Consider the following 26971-nt stretch of genomic DNA (forward strand, 5'->3'; position numbering starts at 1 on the left):
TTTGTAATTGGACCTTTACTTGGTATGAGATGTATCATTTATGTACAAAGTTCTGCCTCTGTTCTTTTCATATTATTCTACATTTAAACTACCCTTTAGCTTAAACACATATTCACCAATGTGCAGCTCTCTATGAGGGCAATTTTGACTTTTGAGGGACATTTGGTAGCATCCAGAGACATTTTGATTGTTACAAAATGGAAGGAGTACTAGCATCTAGTAAGCAAAGGACAGAGATTCTGCTAAACATTCTACAATGCAAGGATAGAGCCCCATGACAAGGAATTACCTAGTCCAAAATGTCAGTAGACTGAAGACTGAGAAGCACAGCCAAGGCAAATACCAACTGTGAATAGTCAAGTCCTACTTGAGTGCTTGGTTCTAAGTGGTTATCTGGATGATCCAAAATATGTTTATATCAATTTATTTCATATTTTTGGTTGAAATGTTTAAAACAAATTTAATTTAAATTGGCATTCAATAATTCTAAAAAATTATTGAACTTCATCAGATATATAAAACTTAAAACTACAAGAACCCAATGAGAGTTATTTTGAAGAAATTCATTTTCTTATATAATATTATAAAAAAAATCACACAAGGCTCTGGGATTTTTTATTCTTAATTTAATTGTCTTAAAAATACCACTCTAAGAATTTGCCTGTGTTATAGAGTAATTAGAGTAATTACTTATAGAATTACTCTAAATTGAATCACCTTCAGAAAACATTTGTTAGTCACCTAATTGACTGTAATAACACACAAAAGAAACAGAATTTACTGCAGAATCCATGCTACAGTATAACAGAGCTGGATATACATTTCTAAAAAAGGGGCGATGATCTAAGAAAGTTGGTAAACTAGAATTATAGATTAGTCTAAAATGATATGATGATTAAGAATCTTAACATCATCCCTAGTTTATCATTAAAGCATTTATCGAACATTTGTTATAAGGCATGGTTTTTATAAACTTTAATCTCAGGTCAAGTACAGTGTATTTTTCCTCCTTACTAGTTTCCATGTCTGATAGGCTCCAGTCAGAAGGTCTGGGAAATAAATACTTGCCAAGAATAAAGAAAAATACAAAGCTTTTAAGGCTAAAATTCTAGTATGCTGCAACAGAAAATGTTTCAAAATAGTTTGCATTTCAGTTGCTTCTTAACATCTTCTTGCTAGTTGCAGCAAATTTTGGATGATCTTTAATACATTTACCCCTCCCTAAGAGGCAGTATTGATTCAGACACTGGCCTAGAATCAAGCAGTCTTCATTTGACATTTGATTGTCCTGATACCTAATAGTATGGCCTTAAGCCTATTCTTCCTATAGTCCATTTTTTATTCGTACAATACAGATAGCAATAATAGTTCTATTAGCTTTTTGATGGCTAAATGAGGTAAAAGAGAGTGCTTAGAAAAATATCTGGCACTTGATAAGCTCTCAGTAAGTGTTTTCTATAATTATTTCTTTATTTGAGTTGTTATATGAGGAATAATTAAAAGATTACAAAAATAGCAAATGAAGATGATTAAAGCCCCATTTTTAAAACGCAGCTGGATATTTGAAATGAACAGAATTATCCTGCCTAGAGTAAATCATTCTCTTAATTCTCTCTTGACAATAGTTCCACTGAAAATGTGCCCATTTACTGTTTTAATTCCATTTTTTCATGAATTCAAACAAATGAACATGTACTGAACTGTACTGAACACTAAGTTCCACAGCAGATGCAGTCTAATGTGGAGATTCAAAGAAAAACAAGGCAGAGTCTCTGCCTTCAAGAAATTAATGATGAAAAGGGAAATTGATATTGGCACAGAACCAAATGACCAGAAAAAATGCTTTAGCCCATTCCCTGATTCACAGGCTTACTTAAAAAAATGTTAGTGAACATTTCATAGCAACTGATAATGCAGATAAAACTAAGAGCAAAGAACTGTAGCTTCCATGCATTTGTATATGAGGAACTCCTTTTATGAAGAAAGATGTTGGTTATAGGTTGGGGAAATAATTCCAAGCTTCTCTTGGAATTATTCTCTTAGAATCATTCCATAGTTTGCCTTTCTACTGTATTGTGCAGAAACACAATGTGGGTCCACAACACACACACACACACACACACACACACACACACACACACACACACACAGATACACCATTTAAGCATGCATCTTTTTTTCTTTTAACTTCATATACCGTTCAATAAAATACTCAGCATGGGTTCCTCTTAAGATGGCCTCCAGTGAAATAAGACAGTGGAAATCAGTCCCAATAAAGAAAAGACAGGACAGACAACTGAAATCAGAAGTATTGCATTTAGAACACTCTTGTCATTTGCTCGATTCCTCACAGTGTTGTTGATGAGGCTTCCCCTGCAAATACTTTGGGTATTTATAGCCTTACCTAGCTTCTGCAATGTTCCTGGGATTTGTCTGCTAAGAGCCTTGAAAGGAAAAGCATTGTGAAGAGGTGAAAATGACAAAGTAGAGCTATATATGGACAGTTAGGAGCAAATGATGCTTAAAAGTTAACTAGAACAACAGCAAAATAATCTGCATGCAGTTATCCTTGGAGGAATATTTCTACCTGCAGCATTTAAATCATCGCACTTGTTCTTGTTACATTTATAATAATAATATTAAACCTGTAACACTTTTGGAGGACAAAAACCAATGTGGTCTTATGTCATTGATACATAATAACTGAGGATCTACATTGCAGTGTCATTTGGCTCTGTAAAAGGAAATCAGTTCTAACTTTTGTATCTATAAAGGATGTGAGATTTTTCAACAACTTGGAAACTTACAAGTTAACCAAATAGCCAAAACAATTTTAAGCAAGAAAACAAACCTGGAGGCATCATACTTCCTGATTTCAAAATATACTACAAAACTACACCAATCAAACAGTATGGTACTGGGATTTAAAAAATACACATATAGACCAATAGAACAGAATAAAGATTCCAGAAGTAAACCCACTCATATACAGGCAACTCATCTTCAACAATGATGCCAAGAATACATAATGGGGAGAAAGTAGTGTCTTCAATAAATGGTATTGAAGAAACTGGATAGTCACATGCAAAAGAAGAAAATCAAGCCATTATCTTTTACTATATACAAAAATTAACTCGAGATGGATTAAAGATTTGAACATAAGATCTGATACAGTAAAACTAGGAGAAAACAGAAAATATCAGGAAATCTTCTTAACTTTGGTCTCAGCAATGATTTCTTGAATATAATACCAAGAGCACAAACAAAAAAGCAAAAATAGACAAATGGGTTTATATGAAACTAAAAAGTTTCAGCACACACAGTCCAATAGAAAGGCAAACTGTAGAATGAGATAAAATATTTCCTAGCCATATATCTGATAAAGGGTTAATATCCAAAATATATAAAAACTCCCCAAACTTAATAGCAAAATAACAAATAATCCTATAAAACAATGGGCAAAAGATTTGAATAGACATTTTTCAAAAGAAGATGTACAAATGTTCTACAGGTACTATATGAAATAAATGCTCAACGTTATTAATTATCAAGGAAATGCAAACAAAAACCATAATGAGATGTCACTTCACACCTGTTAGGTTGGCTATTAGTAAAAAAAAAAAAAAAAAAAATGTTGGTGAGGATACGGAAAAAAGAGAACTCTTGCATGTTCTTGGTGGTAATGTAAAATGACATAGCCACTATAGAAACAGTATGGACATTCTTTAAAATATTAAAAATAAAACAATCACAAGATCCAGCCATCCTTCTGGGTAAATATCTGAAGGAATTAAAAATCAGAATCTTGAAGTGATATCTGCACTCCCAAGCTCACTGCAGCATTATTCACAATGGCCAAGATACGGAAACAAGTCAAATGTCTATCAACAGATGTTTGGGTAAAGAAAATGCGGTATATGCCTACAATGAAATATTATTTAGCCTGTAAAAAGAAAGAAGTCCTACCATTTGTGACAACATGGATAAACCTAAAAGACATTATGCTAAGTGAAATAAGCCAGATACAGAAGGATGATTAGACATAATTCCTCTTATATTAAGTATCTAAAATAGAAGTAGATAATAGGATGGTAGTTACCAGGGGAAGGGGAAGAGGGAGATATAGAGAGTTGTTATTCAATGGATATAAAGTTAGAGTGATATAAGATGAGTAAGTTCCAGAAATCTGTGCAACATGTTGCCTATAGTTAACAATAAGGTGTTGTGTATTTAAAAATTTGTTAAGAGAGTAGGTCATGGGTTCAGTGTTCTTGTCACAAGAAAAGGCAGATGTAAGGTAGACATTAAGAATGTTTTGATATATTTATTGTCTGAATTGTGGTGATGATAACTCAAGTGTATACATTTGTCTAAATTCACCACATTGTACACATTAATTATATGCAGTTTATTGTAAACAATTTATATGTCCATAGAACTGGGGTGAGGGAAGTTAGCCTGCCACAGTTTTATTGGTGCTGGCAGAAGACATGATACTCCTAAGTCCTGAAAAAGCCCAGGTTTTTAATCACAACAGTAATAGTAGCCAGATCATCACCATTTTGCACCAGTTCTCTGAGCCCCAATATTCATGCATTACTGCAAAGAAGGCCAGATGACACCTGTACAAAGAATAGCGTATATTACAGGAAAGGACCTCTAAGTTTAGGAAACTCAAATCTTTTATCATGGACAGTTAAGCCTGTTTGGCCCAAAGGCAAACATTTTTATTTATTGTATCCAACAGTAAAAAAATCTTCTGTTTGCTCTGAAGGGAGACACTACCCTTATCTCCCAAGGCAGTTTGCTACACAAACATCCTTAAAAACATAGTCTAGAATGTGGTAGGTAGACAGTGCCTTTGCTCACAAGACATCTAGAGATGTGAGAGAGCAATGGAGAATGGTTGTATAATTGAAACTATAATAACTTAAACATTTTCTAACTCTGAAGTCGCGTACATCAAACAAACCTCTTTAGGGTTTAGGAAAACTATATTTGTGTGTATTACACAACATATACAAAATATAGAAAGTTAAATGCCTACAAAAATAGAAATTTAAAAATGTGAAATATCGAAACACAAAATGAACTGAGTTATGACTATAGCTTGTGTTCTTTGGTGGGGGTTAATTTAACCATTAACCTATGGTGACTTTTACTCTATCATTAATTAAAATCTAGAAAAATTTTAACAGATATTTTCCTTTCTTCTGGAAGATATTATCTTGACTTCTTTAGTATCAGGGAGTTCATTGGTCCTACAGTTAGATTTATTATTGGGAGTAAGATCACACATTCTTCTCATACTCCTTTTCACCCAAATGATAATACTAAAATGGAAATCGTTTTGACCAAAAACATAGGTAAAGCCTTTTTCTATGTTGTATGTATGTGTAGGGCTGTGTGTGTGTGTTTGTGTGTGTGTGTGTGTGTAAGAATGAAATTTCTGGAATAGTGAAATCTATCAACACTCATTTATCCTCCCTGATCTTCAAATAAGCCAGCTTGTTTTCCAAATGACAAATGACATAGAACACAAGAACTTAATATTGTTTTTCTATCATGCTGAAGTCCACTACAGGGTAAGTGCCTAATATCACATATTATGGAGCTAGCCCAGAAGAGAATTTGAAGGTTCATTTTTAGAAAACTTAAATGGATTTCCAAATCCTAATTAAAGTATCATTCCTACAAGACAACCAGGATTTCATCTCTCTTCATATTTCAAATCTCTACCAGAAAAGTTGAAATATAACTATATAATTCAGGGTTGTTAAATAAAACAATTTAAAAGAGGCATTTTCAATATTTACATGACCATGTTAACATAACTTCAAGTGACTTAAATTATTCATAAAAATGGTGCTTCACCTGGACTAACAGTTGCACTATTAAGATAGATTTCACACATGTTTATTCAATGACACAAATGTAGAAATATTGTGTAGAGTCTGTACTAATGCAAATATAAAAAAATAATCGCTTCCCTCTAAAAACTGACATTATTGCAGGAGGCTAGGAAGAATATGACAAGTATGTAGAAATCTTGATAGAAAATTTAAAAAGAGAACTAATATGAGACAAATTTTATGTAAAACATCAATTTCATTCTAATTAGAGCAAGCTAAATTAGTAAATGTCTGATTTACACACTATTTAACTATTAGTAATTGAATTTTGCTTCACCATGGCTTACTGAACTCAAAAGTTTATTTAGGCACCCTCCTAAAATTTCACTGAGATGACAGAAAAAATATATATAAAACTAAGGATATATAGCAAGGAACTTGTTGAGTCAAAATAGTCAGAATATAATTTTGATTTATTGTTACTCTCTTTTAAGAGAAGTTGCTACTTGAACATTCTAGCTAATTCTATTCTACTACTGCAAGCAACAAATCACTTTAAATTCGTAAAAAACTGACTATAAGAAATTGTAGCGTCTAACAAAATTGAAAATTTTTCTTCAGCCCAGACCTTAGAATATTTTTTATTATTATAAAATAAATAGCATAAATAAGGCATTTATGCTATGCCTTATTTCTCATTATTTCTTTTTCATTCTCCACCAAACCTATCAAGTGAGTTGGAAATGTCATTGTACCAAAAGAAAGAGAGGAGAGCACTTATGCTATGGTGTATTTTTTATCCAAGGTAATGTGAACCAACAACCAGGCTCTATTCTTGCTGCTTCTGTTCTTCCAAAGTTGTCAGTTCTCAACCAGGGCTATCTAGGAGACCCTCCATTCTCCTGGCTGACTGGGTCATAAGAACACACAAAGAGGTCTGCCAGCAACCCTGAACCAGGCTCTGTGGTCAAGCTCAGTTGTTGCTTTAAAAATAAGCAACATTTTGAGCATTTTTATTTCTTCCCTGGGGAAAGATTATATGATGTTGGTGACAATTCAATTATAACCCTCTTAAATCATTTCAGGCAAGTTCAAAACAGGCATAGTCTCCAAACAAAGAAATACTTTGCATAGAAATTTTGCAAACATGACTTTTTATACCCCCTTGCTGTGGTATATATAACAATTCTATCTGTGGAAAGATACACACCAAGCTTTAACTAGAAAAAACTAGTCTGGCAAAGTCATTTGTTTCCCATTTAAAAGGTTACTTAATGTTGGGAAGACCAAGACAGTGTGAATAATGGACTTACACATAGTGAGTCCTTAGTGTAGATAGCCACTAAGTTAATTCAGATGCAACAGATTCAGCTCTACTTTATTTAGCACCTACCATGTGTCTGTTCTACATAGGGACTGCATATAACAATAGAAAAAGATGAGTTGATGTATCACCATATTAAAGAGCCCAGAGATTTGCTTAAAGGTCTCATATAGTGCCACATACTATTATGAGCATTATTCAAGATGCTTGTTCGCTGAAGAACACAGTACAAGAGAATCACTTCTTCATTCCTAGTCCAATTGCCCAGTTCAACCCATAATGCCTGATTAGTACACAATCCCAACAGCCTTCTAACTACTCCGATGGCTTTCAACTGTTATTCACATTCCAATCATCTTTCATATTGTTCTCAATATTTATTTCTAAAAAGGCAGCTCTAAAAATGGTCATTCATCTACATAGATTCTTCCCTCGCTGACTCCCATTACCTACATAGAGAGTTTAAACTCCTTGGCATGGTATTTTAGATACTTAGAGGACTTAGGTCTGACTTACCTTTTCAACTACATTCTCCTTCATTCCCCACCATACCTATCATGCTGAACTACTTATCCTTCCCCTAAAAAAAAAAAAAAATCATACATTTTCAAATCCTTATTTTTTTTCAGTACTCCTATCTCTATTTGGAAAACACAAAGTTTGTACTGGATATGATTTACCTAGTTCTGTGACTTTGTACAACACAATAAGACTAGAAAGCAAGTACAAGCAAATTAGATAGATACTTGGATGTCTCCAAAGATGAGAACTGATGATGTTGAGATACAAAAAGGTAATAAGGGTGACAAAACATGACGTGGTGACTAGAAGAGTCTAACTTGAATAGAGACATGAAATCTAGAAATGACTGAAAGACCAAATGAATAGGAAGGCAGTGAAGCAACTGATGGCTAAGGGAAGAAAAAGAACATGTTCTATGGCAGAAATTAAGAGTAAAAGTTTGGGATAAAAAACATTAGATATTTGAAGTTGAACAGTTCTAGTTGATGATGAGTTTCGAATGTTGAGAGGGAATTGCCAAAATTGAATTTTGAATGGGAGATGACCAAAGGGCCATGAGGCTAAAATTTGGAAAAGGTCATACAGATCAAATCAGCTAGATGAAGCAAGTATAAGGCAAAACATTGTCTTAATTGCCCAAATCTTCCCCAACTGTGGAGGAGGTGAAGAGGATGACATTGAGGTGAAGCTTGAATAGAGAGGTGAAATCTAGAAATGACTGAAAGACCAAATATCTTTGATGACATAGACCTCAGCTCATTGCATAACTTAAAACCAAACTGCAATACATCTAATTTATATCATTTAAATAAAATATAGCTTAAGATAATTACCATTTGAACATAATTTCTATCAAAAAATACCCATACAGTTGATTTGTATTTTCATAGTTGATTAAAAACTGAAAGATACATTTTTTATTTTTTTTGAGACGGAATCTCGCTCTGTTGCCCAGGCTGGAGTGCAGTGGCCAGATCTCGGCCCACTGCAAGCTCTGCCTCCCAGGTTGATGCCATTCTCCTGCCTCAGCCTCCCGAGTTGCTGGGACTACGGGTGCCCGCCACCACGCCCGGCTAATTTTTTGTATTTTTTAGTAGAGACAGGGTTTCACCATGTTAGCCAGGATGGTCTCGATCTCCTGACCTCGTGATCTGCCGCATCCTCCCAAAGTGCTGGGATTACAGGCGTGAGCCACCACCCCTGGCCGAAAGATACATTTTTTAAGCATGCAATTGATTCAGGATTTTTCTTGGCCCCTTTGCCAGACTTCCATCAAGGGCACCCTGTCTACTTGGCCTGCAGTGCTTAGCCTGTTGTGGGAAGGAGCATGTGAACGAGTAAGTGCGGGATCTGGCTGGCCACTCCATCAACACAGTAGCAAGGTCTGTGCAGGGCCTACAGCCAGACCAGGCTACGTGTCACCTACAGGGGAACACAGTCGCACCCAGGCAAGGGTGCCTATGACCTCAAAGCCCCAGTGGGGGTGTTAGTGTACAAATTAGCTCTTTTAGCTCCACTGTCCACAGCCTAATGGATGGTAGCATGTTAGCAGCTCAGTCTCCCACTGGTACCATCATATGGGGCAGTTGCCCTCTGGTAAGGGCAAAGAACCAGTGTGAAAGCCTTTCTGGGTACCAGCACTCAGTGGGTGTCAAGCTCTTGTCCAGCATCCAAGAAGAATGAGGTCACGCTTGACGACTGAAGGATGGCAAGGGTGGAGAATTTTATTGAGCAATAAAAAGAGCTCTCAGTAGAGAGGGGACCTGGAGAGGGGATGGGAAAGGTAGGTCATCTTTCCCCGAAGTCAGGGGTCTCTTCCCCAAAATCAGGGCATCTCCTCCCCAAAGTCAGTCCACCTCCCTTCTACCAACTGAGTCTGGGGTCTTTATAGGCTCAGGATGGGTACAGGGTGGGCTGTAAGTAGTATTGAAAAGGCAGCATTTGATTGGTTAAAAGGCATTATTCAGAAAGAATCAATTGGGTGAGGGTGGGCACAGAAATAGAGTTCTCACTTTGGTCTGTGGGTTTCAGGCTGTTTTTGGATAGAAGGTGGGGTTTCACTGGGGACCCAAGCTTGTCTGTCTGGGATTTCTCTGCCTCCTGCCTCTACAATCACTGGAATAAAGCATCTACTGGACCAAATACACAAGATTGAGAAAGTTTAAATTTAATAATAATCATGTAGAATGCCCCACAGTGAAAAAAACTGCTTATAATACATGTTGAGATAAATAAATGTTTAACCTTTTGGCTAAATTTAAAGTGTAGCAATAAAAATGGCTTAGTAGATTGCAAAACAGACAGGAAAAAGAACTCAGCCCCTGCTGTTTGAGTCAAGTTTTTCTCCAGAAACTTTATTAACAGAAGAAGCAGTGCTGATGCTCAGCACTATTTCATGCTTTGGCTGTGTCCACCCACAGAGGCATAAGTAGATTTTTATTAGACATAGATTAGATAAACTGAAAATATTCTGGGCTGTCTGTCAAAGAAAAGTGTCAAAAATCATTACATTACAAGAAGAAAAAGTGTTGAGTAGATGCCCTAAAAATGACTGTAACTTTCAAATCAGCATTAAAGCCTACACATGATAACAAGATTTTACCCCTACAGTTGCCAATATTTGTCTTAATAAGTGAATAATATCAACTGAACAATTGGGAAGGGTAACGACTAGGTAAAGGAATCTAAAAACAGTTATGTAGGTTCAAATTCAGAGACAGTGTTTAGATAATTGACCAGTGCTTCACATGTTACTCCCCACTAATTGAGATATTGTAGATTATTGAAGATATTAATGAAACCTGGGAAATCACCAACAGCAACCCGCTTTTCAAGTTGAATATTATCAAAACCTGAAAGGCAATGGAAAAAAATAATAAATTAGTGAACCAATGATGTAAGAAATTGGGTAATATGTCTCACATGTTGTAACAACACCCAAAAGCTCAAAGTAAATTGGCGGAGTAAGATTTAGCATGCAAACAAGAAAAACAAAAACAGGAGTCCCTATTCTTATATCAGATAAAATGATTTTAAGTCAATAAAAATTAAGAAGAACAAAGAAAGACATCACATAATAATAGAGGGTACAGTCCAACAAGAAGACTTAACTATTATATGTGTGTGTGTGTATATATATACACACACACACACGCACGCACACACACACACACACACACACACACACACACATATATGCCCCCAACATTGGAGCAGCCAATTTATAAAACAAGTTTTTCTTGGCTTTCAAAAAGACTTAGACAATGACCCAATCATATTGGAAGACTTTAAAACCCCACTGACAGCGTTAGACATATCATTGAGGCAGAAAACTAACGAAGAAATTCTGCACTTAAACTTGACCTATGGCCAAATTGACCTACTAAACATCTACAGAACAGTCTACCCAACAACCACAGAAATCAATACCAAGTATATTTCTCAAAATTACAGAAATTCATGGAAATTAATCAACTTACTGCTGAATAACTCATAGGAGAACATCAAATTTAAGGCAGAAAATAAAAAAAAGAAAAGTTCTTTGAAATCAGTAAAAGTAGGGACACAATGTACTAGAACCTCTGGGAGGCAGCTAAAGCAGTGTTAAGAGGAAATGTATAGCACTAAATGCCTTCATCAAAAAGTTACATCTCAACTTAACATTTTAACTTTGCACCTAAAGGAAATAGGGGGAAAAAATCTCAACCCCAAAGCTAGCAGAAGAAAAAAAAAAAATAACTAAAACCAGAGAAGAACTGAATGAAATTGAAATGCAAAAATCCATATGAAAAAATCAAATGAAACAAGAGTTGGTTCTTTGAAAAAATAAACAAGAGTGATATATTGCTAGCTAGATGAATAAAGAAAAAAAGAGAAGATACAAATAAGTACACTCAGACAGACAAATGTGACATTACAACTGATTCTACAGAAAAACAAAAGATTATCAAAAAATGCTATGAACACAAATTACAAAATCTAAAAGAAATGGATACATTTCTAGAAATGAAATCTACCAAGATTGAGTCAGGAAGAGATTGAAACCCTAAATAGAACAATATCAAGCTCTGAAATTGAATCAGTAATAAAAATTCTACTGGCCAAAGAAAAGCCCTAGACCAGATGGAATCACAGATGAATTCCACCAGATGTACAAAGAAGAACTCACGCAAATCCTACAAAACTGTTTGAAAAAACTGAGAAGTGGCTCCTCCCTAACTCATTCTATGATCGCAGCATCAGCCTAATACCAACATTGGGCAGAGACACAATGAAAAAAGAAACTTCAGGGTGGTATCCATGATGAACATAGATGCAAAAATCCTGCACAAAACACTAAAAAGATGGAATTCAGAAGTATATGAATAAGTTAATACACCACAATCAAGTAGGTTTTATTCATGGGATACAAGACTGGTTCATTAGACACAAATCAACAAATGTGATTTACAACATAAACACAATTAAAAACAAAACCATAAGCCCATTTCAACAGATTCAGAAAAAGCTTACAATAAAATCCAACATCTCTTCATCATAAAAATCTTCAACAAACTAGGCATCAAAGAACATACTGCAAAATAATAAGGACCATCTATGACAAGCACACAGCCAACATCATACTGAACTGGCAAAAGCTGGAACAACTCCTCTTGAGAAACGGAACAAGAGAAGGATGCATCTCTTATCATTAATACTCATTATAGTTCTGGAAGTCCTAACCAGAGCAGTCAGGCAAGAGAAAGAAATAAAAGGCATCCAAATTGGAAAAGAAGAATTCGAACTCTCTCCCTTTGATGACAATAAAATTCTATGCTGAGAGAACCCTAAAGACTCGATCAAAAGGCTTCTAGAACTGATAAATAACTTTAGTAAAGTTTCAGGATACAAAATCAACATTCAAAAATTAGTAGCATTTCTATACACCAATAATGTCCAGGCAGAGAGTCAAATCAACAATACAATGCTACTTACAATAGCCAAAGAAAATGAAATACCTAGGTATACAGCTAACCAAGGAGGCGAAAAATCTCTACAAAAAGAACTATAAAACACTGCTGAAAGAAATCAGGGATGACACAAATAAATGGAAAAATAATCCAAGCTCATAGATTTGAAGAATTAATATTGTTACAATGGTCATACCACCCAAAGCAATTTACAGATTCAATGCTATTCCTATCAAACATCGTTCTTCACAGCATTAGAAAAAATTATTCCAAAATTCATACGGAACCAAGAAAGAACCCAAATAGCTAAAACAACCATGAACAAAAAGAACAAATCCAGAGGTATTGCACTACGCATCTTCAAACTATAATATGCTATAAGGCCACAGTAGCCAAAACAGCATGGTACTGGTACTAAAACAAACACGTAGACAAATGGAACAGAATAAATAAATGGAACTCAAAAATAATGCCACACACTTACAACTGTCTGATTTTTGACAAGGCTGACAAAAACAAGCAATGGGAAAAGTAGTCCCTATTCAATAAATGGTGCTGGGATAACTGGCTAGCCATATGCAGAAGAATAAAACTGGACCCTCACGCCTGTAATCCCAGCACTTTGGGAGGCCGAGGTGGGCGGATCACAAGGTCAGGAAATTGAGACCATCTGGCTAACACGGTGAAACCCTGTCTCTACTAAAAATACAAAAAATTAGCTGTGGTGGTGGGTGCCTGTTATCCCAGCTACTGGGGAGCCTGAGGTAGGAGAATGGCGTGAACCCAGGAGGCAGAACTTGCAGTGAGCCAAGATCGCACCACTGCACTCCAGCCTGGGCAACAGAGCGAGACTCCGTCTAAAAACAAAAAACTGGACCCCCGTCTTTCACCAAAAAATAACTCAAGACGAATTAATGTTTTATATGTACCACCTCAAGCAATTAAAAAAAAAAAAAAGACCCTAGAAGAAAACCTTGGAAATACCCTTCCTGCTTCCTGAGACTTCTTGGCAAAGAATTTTTGTCTAAGTCTCCAAAAGCTATTGCAATAAAAGCAAAAGTAGTCAAGCGGGACTTATTCAAACTAAAAAGCTTCTACACAGCAAAAGAAACTATAATAAACAGACAATCAACAGATTGGGAGAAAATATTTGCACACTATGCATTTAACAAAGGTCTAATAGCCAGAATCTATGAGGAGCATAAACACATTGACCAGCAAAAAACAAATATTTCCATATAAAAATGGGCAAAATACATGAACAGACACTTATCAAAAGAAGACTTACAAACCACCAACAAACATGAAAAACTGCTCATCATCATGAATCATTAGAGAAGTGCAAACCAAAACCACAATGAGATATCATCTCATACCAGTCAGAGAGGCTGTTATTAAAATGTCAAAAAGCAAATACCAGAAACACTTGCTGACAAGGCTCAGGAGAAAAGAAAACATTTATCCCCCGTTTGTGGGAATGTAAATTAGTCCAGCCACTGTGGAAGAAAACCTAGGCAATATCATTCAGGACACAGGCATGGGCAAAGATTTCATGACTAAAACACCAAAAGCAATGGCAGCAAAAGCCAAAATTGACAAATGGGATCTAATTAAAGACCTTCTGCACAGCAAAAGAAACTATCATCAGAGTGAACAGGCAACCTACAGAATGGGAGAAAATTTTTGCAATCTTTACATCTGACAAAGGTCTAATATCCAGAATCTACAAGGAATTTAGACAAATTTACAAGAAAAAAACAAACAACCCCACCAAAAAGTGGGCAAAAGATATGAACAGACACTTCTCAAAAGACATGTATGCAGCCAACAGACATATGAAAAAATGCTCATCATCACTGGTCATTAGAGAAATGCAATCAAAACCACAGTGAGATACCATCTCACACCAGTTAGAATGGTGATCATTAAAAACTCAGGAAACAACAGATGCTGGAGAGATTGTGGAAAAATAGGAATGCTTTTACACTGTTGGTGGGAGTGTAAATTAGTTCAACCATTGTGGAAGACAGTGTGGCAATTCCTCAAGGATCTAGAAACAGAAATACCATTTGACAACAATCCCATGACTGGGCATATAGGCAAAGGATTATAAATCATTCTACAATAATGCACATGTATGTTTATTGCAGCACTATTCACACTAGCAAAGACTCAGAACCACCCAAATGTCTATCAATGATAGACTGGATTAAAAAATGTGGCACATGTACACCATAGAATACTATGCAGCCATAAAAAAGGATGAGTTCATGTCCTTCAAGGACATGGATGAAGATGGAAATGGAAACCATCATTCTCAGCAAACTATCAAAAGATCAGAAAATCAAACACCACATGTTCTTACTTGTGAGTGGGAGTTGAACAATGAGAACACATGGACACAGGAAGGGGAACATCACACACCAGGGCCTTTGTGGGGTGGGGGGCTAGGCGGGTGATAACATTAGGAGAAATACCTAACGTAGGTGATGGGTTAATGGGTGCAGCAAACCACCATGGCACGTGTATACCTATGTAACAAAACTGCATATTCTGCACATGTAACCCAGAACTTAAAGTACAATAAAAAAGAAGAAAGGAAGGAAAGAAAGAAGGGAAGGGAAGGGAAGGGATATTAGTTTACGGCCCTCAGACCCTTTCAAGAGCATTTCATGTGCTATATAAAGATTTGACAATGGTTGATCTACCACAAAAAAGAAAAAAAAAAAAGATTAGAAACTACAGATACTGGAGAGGATGTGGAGAAATAGGAACACTTTTACACTGTTGGTCGGAGTGTAGATTACTTCAATCATTGTGGAAGACAGTGTGGTGATTCCTCAAGGATCTAGAATCAGAAATACCATTTGACCCAGCAATCCCATTACTGGGTATATACTCAAAGGATTATCAATCATTCTACTATAAAGACACATGCACATGTATGTTTAATGCAGCAATTTTCACAATAGCAAAGACTTGGAACCAACCCAAATGACCATCAGTGATAGACTGGATAAAGAAAATATGGCACATATACACCATGGAATATTATGCAACCATAAAAGAGTATGAGTTCATGTCCTTTGCAGGGACATGGATGAAGCTGGAAACCATCATTCTCAGCAAACTAACACAAGAATAGTAAACCAAACACTGCATGTTTTTACTTATAAGTGGGAGTTGAACAATGAGAACACATGGACACAAGGCGGGGAACATCACACACTGGGGCCTGTCAGGGAATGGGGGCCTAGGGGAGGGATAGCATTAGGAGAAATACCTAATGTAGATGATAGGTTGATGGGTGCAGCAAATCACCATGGCACGTCTATACCTATGTAACAAACCTGAATGTTCTGCACATGTACCCCAGAACTTAAAGTATAATTAAAAAAAGAAAAGAAAATACGCGATTCCTGTTTACCACTATATAGGTGTCAATAAGTTACAAAATTATGGTATTGATCAAGACATTTTTCTTCAATAAACTGGCTATGTAGGGTGTTATGAAATTAGAAAAATATTTTAAATTATGAAAAAAATGTGCCAACTTGGTGTTTTTATTTTTCTTCATTCATCCACTTGCTATTTGTACAATAAGGAATAGCATAGCTATCCATAGATGATTATGGCACCCTTTTGCATTTAGGAGTTATGAGCTTGATGCTTCACAATAACCCTTAGAGACAAATAGGAGATGGATACATAATATGATCTCAAAGTGCATCATGATGAAAAGTAATGGCTCCACCTCTCACAAGCTGTGAAATTAAGGGCAATTGTTATAACCTCTCTGAACCTCTGTTACTTCCTTTGTAATGCCTACCTCCTAGGATCTTTGTGTGCAATTAGATAAAGGTTGTTAAAATTTTAGTACAGTGTCTTCCTTTGGAAAAATGCTTAATAAATGGTAGTTTATATTATCATTATTATATAAAACCAGTAAGAGAGACAGGACATGAAGGAAAGGACAGTAAGTACAACTTAACCTAGTGAAATGTTAATATCAGAAGTAAAAAGCATTGCAGGAGTTCATAGTAAAGCAGAACTATTCTCCAGAGATGCTTTTCTTGAGACGTTGCTAGTTAGTTGGGCCTCAAAGACAGGGGAAAACTCAAAACACAGATAAGGGAAGGAGAATATACCAGGTAAGGTGAAAGCTGAGGTTCTGAGGCACAGGCACATGATGTGTTTGGCAGTGTGGCCAGGAGACTCTTGAGGAATATCTTGGGACCTGCAATTGAAACAGTAGGTAGAAATAAGATAGAGGAAGGCTGTAAATGTCAAAGCAAAGAGTTGGATATATTTAGACATTGAAAAAATGAAGTGAAGTTTCCTAAACCCAGAATTTTAAACAAGTGTATTTATGTACACTGCTAAGTTAATTGATGCACATGTTCAAAAATTACTTCGTTAGATTTCTCAGATTGGATCTCTATTTTTAAAAAGCTATTCAAAAAAGCTTACTCTTGGCCGTGCGTGGTGGCTCACACCTGTAACTCCAGCACTTTGGGAGGGTGAGGCAGGTGGATCACGAGGAGTTAGAGACCAGCCTGGACAATGTGATGAAAACCCTGTCTCTACTAAAAATACAAAATTTAGCCAGGCGTGGTGGTGGGCACCTGTAATTCTAGCTACTCGGGAGGCTGAGGCAGGAGAATAGCTTGAAACCAGAAGGCAGAGGTTGCAGTGAGCCGAGATCGCCCACTGCACTCCAGCCTGGGCAAAATAGCTAAACTCTGTCTCAAAAACAAACAAACAAAAAACAAAACAGCAATAACAAAAAAGCTTACTCTTGCTGGCTCTAAAAATAGCAATTTATGCAGTCCACAAAACCTAGCACATAGTAAGTATTCAACACATGGTTCATAAATTTGCAATGAATTTTGTTCATTGATAATAATGAAAAAGATGTGTATATAAAATGTTATAACCCCAGGCATTATGTTTTCCAATTATTTGAACTTTCCCTACTCCAGCAGCCAACAAAGAGGAAAAACTGAGTAATTAGAATTCACCTCTTCTCCCTTCTATTGGACATGCTTAGGAGCAGTGGAAAAGCAAAAAATCAGGGATGATGCGGAGAGGTGAAGTCAGTAAATGACAAAAAAGCAAGTTACAAATTGAATAATCACTCTCTAAGTAATACAAGTTGTACAGTATTATGGATAATTACCATTTCAGAAGCACTTTAACAATGAATATCATTTGCAAACAGCTATTACTTGCATAGTTGAAAAGGGTTCATTTCCTAATCTCCCCTAATGGCACTTATTGTACAGCCAAAACTAATGTTATGTATGACACAGGGCTGAGGTCCTCCTTTAATGTCAAGTATACAACTGGGATATGACAGTTCATCCTGTATTAAGTACTACTGGGAGACAATAAACAGTAAGAGGATGACTGCATAGGCACAGAAGCCAAACTTCTGGCTCAAGACTTGACTCCACCACCAACTAGTTTTGACCTAATGTAAAGTTCCTTATCCACTCTGTGCCTGAGTTTCTCATCTGGAAAAGGTGAATAATAGTAGTATCTTCCTATAAAGTATACATAAGTTCACATATGTAAAACACTTGGGAAGAATGTCAAGAACGTGATAAAAGTCAATGAAAGTTAGCTATTATCATTCACTGGGTAAATGAATGACAAGAATTGATAGAGCAGGAAGCAATTGCCTCTATATAGGACAAAGTGTAAAAGTCAAGGAAGACTTCAAAGAAAAGGTAATGGTTAAGCCTGAAGGTTTGTTATGAAGGAATGGTGGAAGAGTAATTCAGGCAGGGAAATGGAGGTACCTGGTATATTCCAAGTGGGGAATAGACCTTTACTCCAGAAGTGGTGGAAAATGAATCCAGAACCGTAAGAGGTTGGGATGAAGATTTGTAAGAGTTTCAGAATTCTTTAAACTTCAGGTAATTGAAGATTTTGAAGGTTTTTAAACTTGAAAGAGACTTGACTAGGCCTCATATTTAGAAGGAACCTGGGCAGCCACTCAAGCTAAATGTGAGATAACTGTAGCAGCCAGACTCATTGAAGTCTGCAAGTACACTATGAGGCTATCACTGCTAGTTATTTAAAACTTATGATGCACTAGGCAACCAGGCACTGTGCTATTGTGTGTGTGTGTGTGTGTGTATATATATATATATTGTGTGTATATATATATATATATACACACACACACACAATTTCTAATCTTTTTTTTAAAATAGGGTCTCATTTCATTGCCCAGGCTGGAATGCAGCGGCACAATCATGACTCACTGCAGTCTTGACCTCCCAGGCACTAGCAGTCCTCCCACTTCAGCCTCTAGCAGTCCTCCCACTTCAGCCTCGCAAACAGCTGGAACTGCCATGCCTGGATAATTTTCTTAATTTTTTTGTAGAGACAGGGTCTCCCTACATGGTCCAGATTGGTCTCGAACTTCTAGGCTCAAGTGATCCTCCCACCTCTGCTTCTCAAAGTGCTGGGATTACAGGTGTGAGCCACTGCACCTGGCTCACATCTGTAATTGGCTCACACCAATTTCTAATCTTTAATGCAACTATGTAAAATAACTATTTGTCATTATACAAAATTATACATTATACATAAACAAAAGATCAAGAAGTTTAAGTTATCTACGCAACCAATAACAGGCTAGTAACAGGCATAGCTAAGTCTTCAAACATTCAGGTCTCTTGGGGGCCAAAGTTCTTCTTCTTTCCACAAACACCTGCCTCCCTCCTGAGTCTGTTCTATGGCATCAACCTAAGACAATCAGCCAACAATGAGAACCTGAATAAAGGTGTCTACAGTGTGGATGAAGAGGGATGATGGCTTACAAAGACACGTGAGGTCTGCAATTTAGAGATGTTTTGAACAGGGGCTTTGTGAAAATGCAAGATGTTAAAAACAATTCTAAATTTCCTAACACAAATAATACACTTTTCAGTATAGAAGAGAGGTGTTTGGTGAGAAAGATAATAGAGTTAGTTTGAAGATTTTGTAGGCTTAAAGTGCCCGTGGGACATCTATTTGGAATGATCTAGTTTTCAGGTAGAAGTAGAGCTTGAAGCTCTGCAGAGGTTAGCCTGCAGAAAGACTTCTGAGATATCAAGCATTAGGTGATAGCTGGGAATACAGAAAGAGAAGTTTGCACAGGGAAAACACATGAAAGAGTAGGAGAAAGAGAAAAAGGAGTTTTTGTGACACTGGATTAAGTTTTTAGTCTCTGAAAAGCCAGTAAGTTGAATCCTTGTAACAGTTACTTGAGTGTGCCAAACTACTGAGCTCTCATAATATCCATTAACGACAGACGTTTTTCAGTTCTTGACTGTATTCCGAGCAGTCAAATGTATTAAAAACATGCAAGTCATTGCCTTCCAAACTTATCAAACACCCCTTTTATAGAGTTCATTGACCATCAAAATCTCTCAACAAGAAAAAAAGCTAGAATTACAATATTAAACATAGACAAATAATTTGTGTACAAAATAGGAGCTCTGCAACATTATTTGTCAGGCTGGAACACAGATCCAGCTCCCCTGATTTGCACTCAAGAATATTATTCAATGGAGTGACTGCATCTGTTGACACAATGTGTATCTGTCCCTCCTTGGGACTGAAATGAAACCAAATCAGCTCACACTGCTGTCTTGATAGCCCTAAAATTATAATTGCTATTTAATCACTACTAAATTGGACTTGGCCTTCAATTCTTGGCAAATGTTTTTATTACATTAGTAATATACTGAACTTCTCTTTCTTCGGTCTCTTTTGCCAAACATTCTGTAATGAAAATACACAAAATATTATTTTTGTAAAATGTTGACTACAGTGTAAGGCAAATAAGGTTATAGTTAAGTAGGTTCTTTTTATTTAAGATAAACAATGATATCATTAAGCATCGCGATAATGTAAAACTAAATAACAAGTGTAATCCTGATGAAAATTGTTTTCCAACTAAAATTCCTTTTTGAATGGCAAATCAACCTCACTAATATATAATATGTAAATTATGAAACTAAAATACATCTCACATTTGTGTTTAAATTATATTAGATTGATTTCTGCTCTACAAACACATTATGTTGCTACCAGCTTCCTTGGTAATTATATTCTTACAGCCAGTGAGAAAAAAGCATTTCTACATTCTAATAAAGAACAATAAAAAGTATGATTTGATTGTGCATTTTGATACCTATTTAGGAATAGTAAATAGCAAATTATTAACAAATAATTTATTTTAAATTAGGATATATTTTAACTGCATTAAAGCATAAAAAACTAAATTATAACGTTGGCTGAGTCACTTTAACTTCTAGTCTTCAGTTTTTCAACCATATAACGAATGATTTCTTAAAATAATTACAAAGTTCTTTCTAGTTATAATATTTTAATGTGAAGTGGCAATACCAAGGCATAGTACTGAAGAAACTTTAGATTCAATTTCCAGGATCACTCAAGACCACTGCCAAAGAACGTACCAATAAGAACAATGGTCAACTAAGCAAGTGCCAAGTTCAGTGTCGAGTTCACCGTGCACCCATCTAGCAAATTGCTGCCCCAACCTTCTCTGATGCAGATATTCTAGAGTGGAACTGCTCATACTCTTTAATCTTTAGTTTAAATATTTTTTACATGTAATGATAAAGCTTGTACTAAAACAAATATTTGTCAATTGAGGAGCATTTTAAAGCACACCTTCATAATTAGAAAAGATAAAGGGCCATTTTTTTTTCTATAATACAAGACAACTGAAAGAAATGTTATAATATTCCTTCCACTATGCACATTTTGAATTTTCATCATTCCAAGAGTAGACCTACATTTGTGGTTTAAAGTTTCAGTGTGTTTCCTGTGAGGAAACAGGAGTTCCACTAACAAATCTTTCTTTTCAAGGTCAATGACACATGCCATTGAAGCACTTGGGAGACAATTCTGCATTTGATTTCAGAGACAGAAGTTAAACTAAAATAAGCATATTGAGATGCACTAGATGCTAAATTATTTGCTCAGGTTCTGTAACTAGGAAACTTGAATTAGCTAGTGCCCCAGGCACTGAGATATTAAAGTTGTAATATAAAAAGCTCTGCTTATGACTTTGCCCTGATGACTTCTTGTCACTCATATGCCAAAAAAGCCTATTTGGAAATGCACACCAGGGCATGGGCAATAAGTAATTAACTGTGCTTTACTTAAAATCTTTTATTATACAAGTCAGAAACTCTGTTTCCCAATGACATTAACTTACTTGAAATGAATAATACATGGCAAGAAATTGGTCCCTGCAGTTCAGAAAGGGGATTTGACTCTGTTTTAGTAGATTGTTCAGACAAGGCAAAGGTAATTCTCATTAAAGTTTTGAGCATGTAGTCATAGACCAGTGAGACACAGAATAATTACATGTACCTCCCAAAAGACAAAGAACATTAATAATATTACCTCACACACATCTCAAGGATCAGGCCTGAAGGAAGTGATTATAGCATATAACAATTTTCTCCAAATGTCCCTTCAAGGGATCTGATTAAATTCATCATATGCTGAGATATTCTTTCCTTTCATATATTTTGAAAAGGTACTGAGTATATAACTTTGCATATATATATAGTCCTTTTCTAAGGTAAATTCATTCAGTTATTAAATATCTAATATACTTATTTTGTCATAAAACATCTAATATATTTACTTAAGTGACATCTAAATACATTTTTTAATGGGCAACTGTTAAAGAAAATCAAACCCAATACTATTTTCTATCATGGCTAACCTATCTGACTGCTTTCTTTGAACACTATATTGACAAACCTAAGCATATCTTAGTGTTCAAAGACTTCTATAATGAGAGTGTTCTAAAATGCTCACTTTGCTGTTTTAGCATATCTAAACTGCTTACAACATTTTCATTGAAGTTTTGAACAGTTATTCAGCAATTAAAATAGATCACATATGGACACATCCATTTCTTATAAATTAATATGCACTTTTTACAAGAAAAATATTTCTGCTTTTGTGCAATAATACTTTTATATAAATATTAATGCACATGAGAAAATAAGAAAAATAGTCTAAAAGATTAGATTTTTAATAAAAATATGTTCTTTAAATATTCTCCATAATTTACTCTTTTTTAAAGTGATCTTCTAAAATTTGTCACAACAGTAATAAATTTTTACTAAGGATATCAGAGAGAACTAACACCCCAAAATATAACTTCATTGCTTTTTTAAGAAATCAAAAGTGATAAGGCACAAACTTCTCACACAACCTCCTGAAGACAAAGACTTCCTACAGTTGTTCTTCATAGCTGTTACTCTAATAAAGGTATTTAATACTTGTTGGTAATATCAATGGCCACATTTTAAGTCATAATATTTTGGTTTTCATTTTCTAAGAGGAAGGAAGAATGTTAATATAAATAAGTACATAGATAGGTAGATAGGGGTGTGTGTGTGCGTGTGTGTGCATGTTATATGTTCTCAATCTCTTGTTTAGTTTTTTGCTGTTGGGTAGTCAAATTAAATTACTTTAATGTTTTCTTTTCCAATACAGTGACCAAATGAAAGGCTTTCTAGACCAAATGCAGAAAAATCACTTTAAAACACTGTGTAAACTGCAGATCAAAGTGTTTATATTCACCAAACCATACCATTCAACTAATCTCTTATCCTTATGCATGAGCTAAACTCAATTCAGGAATGAAGACTATGTCTCTCAGTCTTACACCATCCAATGTTTCAAAGACAATTCAAGCCAGGTGGTTTATAGGCTATACAAGTTAATAGTAAATATAGACAGAATGAATTCATTACATCATTTTGTCCTGGAGAGTGGCATCCTGCTAGAGGAGCACAGGATATAAGACAGCACAGAGGGAACCCAGATACGTGGTCACACAGGAGAAAAGAGCAGTTTATTAATTTCACAAAACACCCAGGTTAGTAGCTGTTAATTCCTTAATGTGAGAACCTACCATTGGAAATTCTAATATCTACTTAGAATGACTTCATAATTTTAGAAGCAAAACAGAAATAATGGTTACATCCTCCTATTATCAGATATATTATTGCTTGAGTGTAAAAATATTGAAACATTGGTACACAACTTACCAAGTACAAATAGATGAACAGGAGTCTTGGTTAATTGTTAGGAAGAGATATTCCAAATGTCTGTGTTTGAGTATATTTCTAGGCCATTCTAAACTGGCACTGTTTTAGTAGAGACTAATAAATGACGAGTAGTAATTGTTTTTCATTTTCAATATGTGGACATATATCATGTCCACCTCTGAATCATTATGGCTGAGTTTAGTACAATTAGTTTATTCCTATTCTCCTTTATCTAAAAAAGAGGTAAAATGTAAGAACTTTAGTCAACCAAATAAACAGACTTTGGGGTTAGACAATTTAAATTTTAAATTAGGTCAGTGAAATGCACAAAAAGATTTCACTCTTACAATCTCAGCTGTATAGATATCTGTTCTAGTGCTGAAATACTCAACTATCTCAAATACTCAACTTCAGCTCAGGTAGAGAACTTCCTTTTTCTGCTGAAAAAGCATCTCAAAAGTACGTTTATGCAGCTTTAAACTTTTGATAAAGCTAACCTGCTTAATTAGCAGCAAGGAGTTAATCTCAAGCCTCAGTGGATAAGACTCCTCCCAACAGCTGATTACCAGGATAGTTTTGTGGGTCTTATCCTGAGAGATTCTGATTCAGTTGGTGTGGGTTTGTGTTCAGGAATTTGCTTTTAATCCGTACCCAAATTGCTAGTGATGCTGGGGGCACATTTTGAGAAGCACTTATGTAAAAGGCAGGGACCAAAATCTGAGTAACTCCTACAATATCAATCTACTTATGTTGTTACCAAAATTGCTTATATTTGAAGTTGTTGAAGGATGTTAAAACGATGAGAAATATTTGTGAAAAGCACGATAACCTATCCAATGTTTACTCTGACATGGATAAGGTTCTCAAAGCCTTCCTGTTTCTTTTTTCTCTCTCTCCTCCTATGTCCATACACACACGCACATACATACATACATAGACACATACATATAATTTATTGATTTTTCTATTTAAAATTAAAGTAAATAATAAACCTCAACTTTCACAATTCTTAATATGGGGATTTATAAGTTAAAAAGTACTATTTGAGCAGTTGACTTTTTGTCTATTAATCCCAATGGCAATGACCTAGAAAGTAAAACATGTAAAAATATACATTGGAAGGCAAAAAAGAGTATTCATCAAATTTTGAAAGCTTTAAATAGCTATTATTTGGGAGTGGGAAGATGGAAACAGACAAAGGGTTTTATGCCAACAAATATTACAATTTAGATGAAATAATTACATTCCCATAGAACTTACAAAGATTGACATAAGAAAAAAATAAAATCTGAATTTCCCTATATTTATAATTAATTCAATGTAAATTAAACATTTTTCCACAAAAAAAAACTTCAGGTACAAAGGCGTAAACAATTTATTCTAACCAAACATGTAAGCAGAAATTAGGCATATCTTAAAAAATCACTTTGAGAACAAAAACAATGAAACCACTTAGGTTTATAATATCAGCATAATTTTGATAACAATCACACAAAGCCATATCAAGAAATTTACAAACAAATCTCGCCAAGAACATATGTACAAATATCTTAAATACTGTATTGGCAAACAATTTAGTAAGATGTAAAATAGAAAAATATCATGACAATATTTGGTTTATTTTAAAAACACAAAGCAATTTTAGCATTTGAAAATCAATGTATGTCATAGTCCTAATATTCTAAAAAGAAAAAATACTTGACCATCCAAATTCGATAGTGTGCGTGACAAAACCTAAATTAAGAGGAAGAAGATTATTATTAATCTGATAAGGAGACTCTTTTAAAAACTGCATTGTACTTAAAGAGAAAATATTAAAATCTTTTCTCCATGATTGGGATTGAGTGTTATTATAGCTCTTTCTATATTATATTGAAGACACAATAAGATAATAAAAACAAATGGTTGGAAAACAAAGGTATCTATAGCTATTCACAGATATATTCAACAGATTATTCAATAGACTCAATAGATTATTTTACAATAGCATCAAATATATTTTATATTTAGGAACAAATCTAACAAAAGATGTGTCTGCTCACTAAAAAAGATTTAGAGAAATTAAATAAAACCTGAATAAATAGAAGAATATATCATATTAGTGGATTCAGACAATATTATAAAGATTTCAGTTTTCTCCAAATTGAGATATAGATTAAATTCTGTTCCCTTAACACTACCAATGGAATTTTTATGAAAATTGACAGGCTGATTTTAAATTTTGGGTAAAAACACAAGGGTAAAACTTCAAAGACTGAAAATACCAAGTGTCAGTGACAACCACTTTGGAAAATTATTTATCAGAACAGACTAAAATGGAAAATAAACACATCCTATAACTCAGCAATTCTATTCTTAGGTATATACCCAAAGATATACAAGACTGCACATACAAGAATGTTACTTAGTAAGAACAAAACCCTGGAAAAAAATCCAAGTGATGATCAAAATTTGAATGGATGAATAATTTGTATTACATTTTTATAATGAAATTCTTTACAGCAATAAAAATAAACAAACTTCTACACACAGTAACATGGATAAATCTCATCATGTTGAGCAAGGAAGCCAGACACATTACAAAATAGCACATACTATGTTATTTATGTAAAGTTTTAAATGAAGAAAAATTCATCAGTATGCTGTAAGTCAAAATAGTGGTTATCTTTAAGGTGTTACAGGAATAAAGGCAACACCCTCCAGGGTGTTAGTTTTCTTTTGCCTAATCTGGATGGTAATTAAATGGGTAGGTTCACATTACAAATATCTCTCAAGCTGTAAGCTTGATTTATATACTTTTCTGAATATATTATATACTTCAGTAAAAGCATTTATTTAAAAATATTACAATATTATTAATAAATAATTTAAAATAGTATTTTAATAGTAAATATTAAATAATTTAATAAATAATATTAGATATTTAGTAGTAAATATTGAATATTTACTATTAAAATACTATAAATTATTTTTTAATTTTTGAATCTCATTTAGACTTGGTTGTAATTATTCAGCCCTACCTTTTAAAATCTGCATCCAATATAAATAAGTATAATTATTGCATATATTGTGACTATGAAATAATTACACTCGTAAGTATTGACCATGGAACATTTTAATTTCTTCAAAGTTACATTACACATTGGGAAGGCTATATAAGATAGTTGTTAAAAAGGCTGGTTCTGTAATAAGTTTACATAAATTTAAACCTGAGTTCATGAT

The 26971-nt window shown here is 34.7% G+C and overlaps 1 long non-coding RNA gene across 1 annotated transcript in view; it reads right to left on the reverse strand.

Annotated features, from left to right (window-relative positions):
* Positions 1 to 9852: 9852 nt before the first annotated feature.
* Positions 9853 to 26971, reverse strand: part of LOC102130640 (uncharacterized) — a 50565-nt gene continuing 33446 nt past the window's right edge. The window contains exons 2-3 of the long non-coding RNA XR_010587580.2: positions 16796 to 16884; positions 9853 to 10550 (exon numbers count right to left, since the gene is read on the reverse strand). This is a non-coding gene — a long non-coding RNA (uncharacterized lncRNA). The remainder of the gene's footprint in view (positions 10551 to 16795; positions 16885 to 26971) is intronic.

This window comes from Macaca fascicularis, chromosome 6 (assembly GCF_037993035.2).
Source record: "Macaca fascicularis isolate 582-1 chromosome 6, T2T-MFA8v1.1".
In the NCBI taxonomy this organism is placed as follows: domain Eukaryota; kingdom Metazoa; phylum Chordata; class Mammalia; order Primates; family Cercopithecidae; genus Macaca; species Macaca fascicularis.